The sequence below is a fragment of the Panthera pardus genome, unplaced genomic scaffold (assembly GCF_024362965.1).
Source record: "Panthera pardus isolate Hobbes unplaced genomic scaffold, ASM2436296v1 HiC_scaffold_13, whole genome shotgun sequence".
NCBI lineage: Eukaryota > Metazoa > Chordata > Mammalia > Carnivora > Felidae > Panthera > Panthera pardus.
Genome location: NW_026526688.1, coordinates 169,560,276 through 169,569,771, shown reverse-complemented (window position 1 = coordinate 169,569,771; position 9,496 = coordinate 169,560,276). Strand labels below are relative to the sequence as shown.

Below are 9,496 nucleotides of genomic sequence, written 5' to 3'. Positions count from 1 at the left end.
TTCCTCAGTGGGAAAAGGCAGTGGACTCTAAACTAGCAGTAGCCAAATGAGGAAAGAGGCAAGGGAAGAGGAGCAGATGTGGGACCAGGTGCTGAAGAGTCTCTCCTTTAATCTTTGTCCCTCCACTGCCACTTACTCCCTGGAGGCTTGTCTGCCGTCATTGGTCTTTCTAGTCACACCGGTGCTTGTCATTATTTTTTTAAAAGTTTATTTATCTGTTTTGAGAGAGAGAGAGTGTGTGGACATGAGTGGGGGAGGGGCAGAGAGCGAGGGAGGGAGAATCCCAAGCAGGCTCCTCGCTGCCAGCATGGAGTCTGATGCTTGGACTCCTAAACCATGAGATTGTGACCCAAACCAAAATCAAGAGTCAGATGCTTAACTGACTGAGCCACCCAGGTGCCCCAAAGTGCTTGTCACGATTGATGGCCTCAACTTCTAAGAGTAGATCCATCCAATACCCGAGCCGGTGACTTTCATCTCCATTCTAGTCCACGTAAGCACTAATCGCCACCAAATTTTGCACCGTTCCCCAAACTCCTGCTCCAGTCATCAGTGTCTTCAACTGAAACCTCCTGTGCACGCGGTTGTCCTGCATGGCCCTCCGCCATGACGGTTCTTTGGTGTCACTGAGATCTCAGGTGTGCTGATCAAACCCCTTTCTCTGTATCTTACAGCTCCCTCCTGCCCTGTTCTTGCTCCTGGTCCCACTCAGATTCCACAATCATTGCAGTCAATGTGGTGTAGATATCCCGAATTCCCTTGAATCTTTCATTTTTTGTTACATTTATCTGGCGAAGTTCTGACCTTGAACCCAAACGTTTGCCTTCCTTGAACTCGCACCTGAGCAGGTGGCATTGCCACATTGTACTGTGTGGCAGTCCTACCTCAACCTCAAAATCGACTTGCTTTCTGCTCTCCCAGAGACCATTTTATGACTTGCTTCATATTGCAGACATCCCTCTCCTTCCTCATTTCTCCCACCTAGTTTTCAGCTGATGGACTTGTCTTCCTTGGGAAATAGAAGCCGTTATGTGGGAGCACCTTTGTCTTTCCATCACCTCATCTGCAGATAGTTCTTCCTGTGTCTGCATCCGTCCCCTTGCCCTTCTCTTCTGTCACTCCCTCCCTGCACGTGTTATCTTTGTGCCTTCTCCTCTTTCCTTACCTTGCTCTCTCCCCTTTCTACTGGATCACACAAGCATCCTCAGGCTCCTCCCTTAAACCCATCTTTTTCTTGTAACTGCTCCATTTCTCTGCTTCTCATCATTGTCTGACTTCTCAGAAAAGCTGCCTGTCTTTTGTCTTTTGTCTCCACCAAAAATACTGATGTCATTTTCATTGACTGCCCTGTATGATGGGTCCTCTTCAGTCCTCACTTTATTTGGCTTAGTAGCAGCAGTCCACAAAGTTGAAAACCCCCTCCTCTTTCACACTGGGACATAACTCTCTTCTAATTTTATATCTACCTCCCTACATCCTTCTCCTCTAGTCTACCTCTGAGTACCAGATATTCTCGGGAATTGGTCATAGGTCCTCTTTTTTCTCCATACTCCCTTGCTCGGGGGTCCTCTCTGTTCCCGTGTTTTTTTTTTTTCTAAATATGTTTTTTGTTTGTTTTTTAAGTAGGCTTCATGCCCAGTGCACAGCCCAATGCAGGGCTTGAACTCATGACCCTGAGATCAAGACCTGAGCTGAGATCAAGAGTCAGGTGCTTAACCAGCTGAGCCACCCAGGTGCCTCTGTATTCCCATGTTCTTAAATAGCATCTATGTGATGATGATTCCAGCCCCAACCTCTCTTTTGAGCTTCAGATCTAATGGTATATCTGACATCTCCACTTAGATGTTTTATAAGTATCTTAGTAATGAAATGTCTGAAATTCTTGAGTCACTCCTCAAAATATGTATTGCCAAGCTTTTACTTTTTCAGTATATGATTATCACCGAGTAGCCTAACCCAGAAATGGGAGTCATTCTTGATTTTTCTCTCTCCCCTACCTCTTCCATCTAATTCATCACCTAAGATTTTATACTTCCAAAACGGCTTTCCGGTTGGTCTTCATCTCTCCATTTCTACTGCCATCAACCAAGCGCAGCCAACGTCAGTTGTCTCCTGGACCACTGCTCTAACCTGTCTTGCCCATCTGTTCTTGCAGCCCTCCAGACCACTTTCCAACCACAGCATGGTGGATGTTACACAATGTGCATTTCATTCTGCCATTCCCTTGTTGAAGACTATTCAGAGACCTTCCACTGCTCTTGGAATAAAAGCTGGACACCATTCCATGTCCACACAAGCCTGCCCCTCATGGTTTAGCTTCTCCCATCTTTATCACCATCATTCTATGCCCCTTTGTCCTTACTTCACCTTTCACTTTTTTCCAACATGCCAAGTTCTTTCCTTCTGAATCAGTGAATGGGCTCTCACTAGACATTGAATCTGCTTGGCACCTTTATCTTGGACTGGACTCACAGTCTCCAGAACTGTGAGAAATAGGTTTCTGTTATTTATAAGTCATCCAGTCTATGGTATTTTTGTTATAGTATCCCAAATGGACTAAGACACTTTCCTTGGAGTTCCAGTACATGTGGTACCCTGTGTCTTTTATTACCTTCCCTTCAATCTTTGTAAAGCTATTTTTCCCCCAACTTTGAAGTCTCTCTTTTTTTTTAAATTTTATTTATTGGGGGGGGGGGGTGGGGCAGAGAGAGGAAGAGAGAGAGAGAGAACCCCAAGTAGGCCCCACACTGTCACTGCAGAGCCCAAGGCAGGGCTCAGACTCATGAACCGTGGGATCATGACTTGAGTCAAAATCAAGTCAGACCCTTAACTGACTGAGCTAGCCAGGTACCCTAAAGTCTCTTTTTAAATGTCTATCCCCTTGCCAAGAGGGTCTTGCCCACCATCTGTCAAGTATGTTCTTTCCTTCACACATTTATCATATTTGCAATTTCATATTTATTTTTTTATCCACTTGTTTAAGCCTGGCTCTCCCTTTAGACTGTCAGCCCCATGAAGGCAGGGACCCTGTTGGGTTGTCCTCCATGAGAACCTCTGCACTTAGCATCATGCTTGGCACCTAGTAGGCACATATGTTGCACTTTTGATCGAATGAACCAGCTGTTAAGATTTTGGTTCAGTCTGTTATTTCCCAATTTCACCTTTCTCACCTGCATTCTCTAAATTATCACCCTAAGATTTATAAAATGATTACAAGAAACATTATTATGAGTCATTATATTTTTTAAAAGTACGTGTTTCCATTTTTAATTAGTATCTATTAATTCCCTGCTAGGAAAGGTTGAGGAAATTAGCACTCTCACTTCCTTCCCCTTTTCTCCCACATCTCCTGTTTTTGTTAGTTATATTATTTTATTGTATATTGGCAATGTTTATACCATTTACACCTGTTTTTGTATCTCTAATTCCCTCAGTTACTTCATCTTAGTTTTCTACTGAAATGGATTAATTGCTTACCATCTGTATCATTTTAGGTTCTTGGTTTTAAACAACAAAATTTAACTTCAGTTAATTTAAGCAGGAAAGGAATTGATCAGAAGGATGATGGGCGACCCACGGGTGGGAAGACTACAGGGAATTCTGCTCAGAAGTTGGGCAGGGACCAAGGCAGACAGAGCACCGAGAAGACCCAGCCCGGGTCCTGCCTCGTGGTCGGCTAGTTAGGACCCACTGGGCTCCCGCTGGACCCTCTCTCCCTCCTTTCCTTTCTCCTTTCCCCCGTCCTTCCCTGGCATTTCTTCCTCCTCTTTTGCTGTCATGTGTTTGGATGTCCTCTTATTTGTTTATCCTTACCAAGAAGCTTTTCCAAACAGTTTATCTGTTTTCATGTGGTGTGGATGAATTCCCCTTCCACTGGGGCTGAAGCTTTATCCTTTCCCGCACTCAGTTATTTGAACGCTGGATATTTAGTTTTCGTTCATCCCTGTTTTTATTTTTATATTTTGTACCTGAGGGATGAGGAGAAATGTGGTTGAAGCTATGGGAAATCTTTATCAGAAGACCCATCTTCTGTTTTGGAATCTGGTTTTGTTAAATGTCCTCTACGAGAATTCACTTCAGCTAGTGAAGGTGGATTATATTCCCATGTGCTGGGGACTCTGTGCTCCAGACTATTTACCCCTCACCCCACCCAAGGCCCTAGAAGGGGCCCGGGGCCTTCATATCTGGCAGAGAAAATGGGCCCCGGGTATCTACTATTTTATCCATCCCTTCTTAGGAGCCATTTCTATTTTCTGACAGTTGGAAGATGGGACATATAAAGATACACCCTTAATTCACTTTTGTCCTGATTTGGAATAAAGTGCTTTTTTGACTTTTTTTGCATCTGGTGGGCCAGGGGTGGTTGGTGGTGGATGTGTGGAGGGCATGGGGCTGAAGGCCATATTTAGGAGCTGTGCTAGGCCAGAAACTTGTGCTTCATTCCTCAGCTGCCCCTTCCCTTGTTTCATTGGTGAAATGTCTTCTAATTGCTTGACTCTCAGCATTGGAGGAGGGAGAGGATCTGTTTATCTTCATTGGTTCCAGCATCCTGATAATAAACCTCTATTTGCTTAATCTGGTTCAAGTTGGATTTCTTTCACTTGTGAACTGAGCAGTACTAACAGATGTAGTGCCGTAGATGCAGGGTGCAGCCTTCTCCAGTGAAAATGAGGGGCCCAGCTTGTATCTTATCAACTCCCATACCCTGTCTGCACAGAGGTGGGTCATAGGGAGCCTGTTCAGAAGCATCTCTTTCTTCAGGGGCAGCATTGAATTATCTGCTTAATCGTTCATTTTGCAATCTCATAAAATGATAATGGTAAGCATAAACAGACCCAGTTCAGACTGGATAATTTTAAGAGCAGCATGACGGTTACTATGGGCATGACGTGTCAACTGGGTTAGGCCCAATTATTTGGTCAAATACCACTCTAGATGTGAAGGTATGTTTTAGATGTGATTAACATTTAAATCAGTAGACTTTGAGTAAAGCAGATCACCCTCTGTAACGGGCCTTGTCCAATCAGTTGAAGGCTGATGACAGAGGTCCCGTAAGGAAGAGGGAATTTTGCCTCTAGACCACCTTCAACTCAAGCCGCAAGATCACCTCTTCCCTAGCTTGCCAGCCTGCCCTACAGATTTTGGGGTTTTGGATTTGCCAACCCCCATAATTATGTGAGCCACTTTCTTAAAGTCTCTCTCTTTCTCTATACACACGTATACACACACCACACTGCATACCCACACCCTATTGGTTCTGTTTCTCTGGAAGATCCTAATTGATACAAGGAGAAATTACTGAATACCACAGGCACCATAGATGTTGAATATGCTTCCTAAGGCTCAACTGATGTTGCCTGTTGCTGACTCCTGTAGGGTTTGCCAAGATGACTTTGCTGCCAAGGAAGCAGGCAGACTCTGGAGTCAGGTTGCCTGGTATCAATCCTGAGCTCTGTTACTTACTTGGTGTGTGACCTGGGCAATTTACATAGTCTCCGTGTGCCTCAATATCCTCATTTGTGAAATGGGACAGATGTTCGGGTGTGCCTATAACATTATGTGAAGATTAATTGAGGTAATACATGCAAAGCATTTAAAATAGTTTCTGATACATAGAAGCTCCTTAATAGGTCTTGACAAATCTTATAGATCTATTGTAATCCCATAATGGAGCATAGGCTGGGCCTACAGAGCATACCCTGTATGCTGTAAAACGCCACCAGGGGGGTCTGGGTAGCACCTGATAATAAAACTTGGTCATATTTCTACCGACTGAAATGCACTTAGAGGAGTAAACATAGATCATAAACAACTGCCTATCAGTTCAGGTCAGTTTTTACCACCAGGTGGGTTAGGGAAGGAACTTGGTTTTCAGAGCTTTTGGGATTAAAAAAATTTTTTTTTAATTTTTTTAAATTTATTTTTGAAGCAGAGAGAGAGCAAGACAGAGCATGAGCAGGGGAGGAGCAGAGAGAGAGGGAGACACAGAATTCGAAGCAGGCTCCAGGCTCTATGCTGTCAGCACAGAGCCCAACACGGGGCTCGAACTTGTGAACCATGAGATCATGACTTGAGCTGAAGTCGGACGCTCAACCAACTGAGCCACCCACATGCCCCAAGCTTTGGGGATTTTATTTTATTAAAAAAATTTTTTTGATGTATATTTATTTTTGACAGAGAGCGAGAGAGACAGAGCATGAGTAGGGGAGGGGCAGAGAGAGAGGGAGACACAGAAATGGAAGCAGGCTCCAGGCTCTGAGCTGTCAGCACAGAGCCCTACAGGAGGCTCAAACCCACAGAACGCGAAATCGTGACCTGAGCCGAAGTCAGACGCTCAACCGACTGAGCCACCTAGGTGCCTGGGATTTTAGATCTATGGGGAGGGGCCCACAGACCCGCACCCTCTGAGTCTGTTTTGGAGATTCCTGAAAACAAGTCGGCTTGCCGGGAGAGCTTGTTGAATCTCTTCTGCTCAAACATTGGAGCATGTTATAAAAATAATGTCTGTTGAGGCATCGTTGATAAAGAGCTATTTTTTTTTAGACTCAACCAGACAATGATAGCAGTTGCTTCTGGAGATCTCTCCTGGTATAACCTCAGGGGAGAGAATTCCTGTCTTTTTGCTGTGCTGTTTGTCACAGTAAAGCGTGTGCCTCCCTCCGCTTCATGCTAAATCCTCCTGTTTCTTACACAAACTTCGAGACTGAGACCCAGACTGGGCGGTGTGCTGGAAGGAAGCCAGAAGCCATGAACTCTCGCTGGAAGGTGAGGGAATTAGAACCTATTCCTTTATCCACTCAACATATATCTTTTGAGCACTTACTCTGTGCCAAATAGTAGAAGCTCTATCTGTATAGCATTTTGTGGTTTATAAAGTGGGTTCACATCCATTGCCTCTTTAAGTAACCCTTTGAGGAAGATGTAGTAAATACTGTTATCTTTGTTTATGGTGAAGAAGCAGAATCTTGGGAAGTTCAAGTGTTACTTTAAGGCACAGAGGTAGCTGAACTGAGACGCCAACCCACTTCTTCTATACCAGACATAATAGAGGTTTGTACTTCATGAACATGGGGTGAATATACATTTTTGGGTTTTAATAGTAATTTATTTGTTATTGTAATTTGTGACATAAACAAATCACAATTTATTCTGAATGTTTCTCAATAGTCTTTGTTTCCAAATAGAAATATTAAATGGTGGCGAAAAGGGGGGAAAAAGGAACTTTCAGTATTATAAAGGATAAAAGAGAATCATAACAAATCAAAGGCAACCTGATACAGAGCCCAGTGACCTCTTCGGGATACCTGAAATATAATTAAACTGTATCATCCAGGCTTTTCCAAGTCGTCATTCTAAATAAGAGTATTATTTATAAAGAAGTACAAATTGACTTTTATATTCAACGTTGGTTAAATGAAGGTATTCAGTAGTCTTATTATTTTGTAATAAAAGAATCTTCATCTACCCTTCTCTCAGTTTGTGATGATTTATTTCTCTTCTAAATGGAGGAAGGCCTGTGAACCATAAGATGCTGGAACTAAACTGGTTGGCATTAGTGCAATGAATTTTTCTTCTGCTGAAGTATTTTTTTTAAGTTTATTTATTTTTTATTTTGAGAGAGAGAGGGACAGAATGTCCAGGAGAGAGAGAGAGAGAGAGAGAAGGAGAGAGAGAATCCCAAGCAGGCTCTGTGGTGTTATTACAGAGCTGACACAGGACTTGACGTGGGACTCGATGTGACAAACCATGAGATCATGACCTGAGCCAAAATCAAGAGTCGGACACTTAACCAACTGAACCACCCAGGCGTCCCTCTGCTGAAGTTTTAAAGTGAATATATGTTAAACCAAGTTCTTTTGAGGTAACATACACCTTGTGCTGTGGTCAGGAACCACTGATGTTACTCTGGAACTGTTACTCTTCTGCTAAACCTCATTATTGCACAGGAGAAGTGTTCCGCCATTTTGATTCGTAAGTAGGTCTTGTCTTCTGAGCTTCAGAGCTGCCCAGGGTCTACCTGTTAGAGAATCAGCACCTCTAATGTAGTTAACAGGCCAGTCATCCATTTTCACCTCAGCAGTCACTGTGGCTTTGAGCTCCTTTGTGGTGATAAGCATCAGTGTTTTCATACCTAGCTTCTGTAGTGACAGCAGGAGCTAAGGGGTCAGACTCCATTACCTCGTAGTAATTGGGTGGCTGGAGATCATTCTTCGTCATTGCTGAGTGATTGCTGGGCTAAGATGACAGTCTCCAGCTTGATAGTGTTGCTGGAATGGTCTGTAGACTAACCCAACTATAGTAACACTGCATTTGAATGTTTCAGAAAACTCTCATTTGTAAGACTTGAGGGGAGATTTTGGCTGGTCCTTTGGGTAAACAGGGATGTTTCTGTATTTGCCAAGGCTAGCAAATCTACTTGTGGATGAAGAGTAGGTTTCAACTTGTTACAACAGGACTTGGAGAGCTGAAGTGTAAGTCTGAAAGCTGAGCGTTCGTGTCCCAGAGTGACTGAGCTCTCCCAGAGTGGCCCCACGCATTGGAGGGCTGGGACTCAGGACAAGGAGATTGCAGGACGAGGCTTAAGTTTCCCTGGTGGTATTGGCATCTTTCCTCTGGTTCTTATTTTGCTCCAAAATTCTTCGTTGTTTTTGAGTAAATCTCTCATATCCAAAGATAGCATTATCTAAATCCTCATTCACTTGAATTAGCTCAACAGTTACATTTTCATTCTCCACTACCACAAGCACATCCATGATCCCATCCTGTGTCTCCTGACCCATCTTTTATATAAAGTTTCTGCAGTAGCTCTATGCCTTCAAGATTTTCGGACCCAGGAACACGGTGAGTCTGCATCAGTATGGTGGACAGCACCCTCACATTCATTTTCACCATATCTAATTCACTGTGCAATTGTCCAATCTGTTGTGGGACCAGTGTAATAGTAGAGCTCTTGAGAACAATTATAGAAAGAAGAGCTGGTTCAGTAGAATTCAATGAGATCTGAGCAGTCTCTTGTCTTACTGTTTCATCCTTGCATCTGAGGGAGGAAACTGAACACCTTTCTTAAGAAGGTCAAGCTATACTTCTTTCACTTCGCTTACATCCACACCTCCTGGGAGATGCTGTGACCAAATCTTAATGAAATTTAAGAGTCTACTCTGAATGTCTAATGGCAAGATATACCTGGGATTCAGCAGCTTAACTAGATTATCATTAATGAATTCCTTCTTCACAATCAGAGATTGAAAACTGGGACCACAGTTCTGCGTGCACAGATCAGTAAGTGACAAGGTCAGTTGGATTTCTTAATGATTGTAGTTTTGGGAAATCCTTTACTTCAGAGCTTTTATTGCATCTTTTTTGCCCATGATGGGCAGTGTTAATTATGACACACGTGCACGAACTGGCCCCAGTCTTCTGTCTGAATGCTAGCATATGTAGCCTTTTTGTATTTTGGGGTGTTCTGTCCATCACTTGTAGGATACAGATATGACAT

At 43.4% G+C, this 9,496-nt stretch overlaps 1 pseudogene; it reads right to left on the bottom strand.

Annotated features, from left to right (window-relative positions):
- Positions 1 to 8,073: 8,073 nt before the first annotated feature.
- Positions 8,074 to 9,496, bottom strand: LOC109275215 (TOM1-like protein 1; annotated as a pseudogene).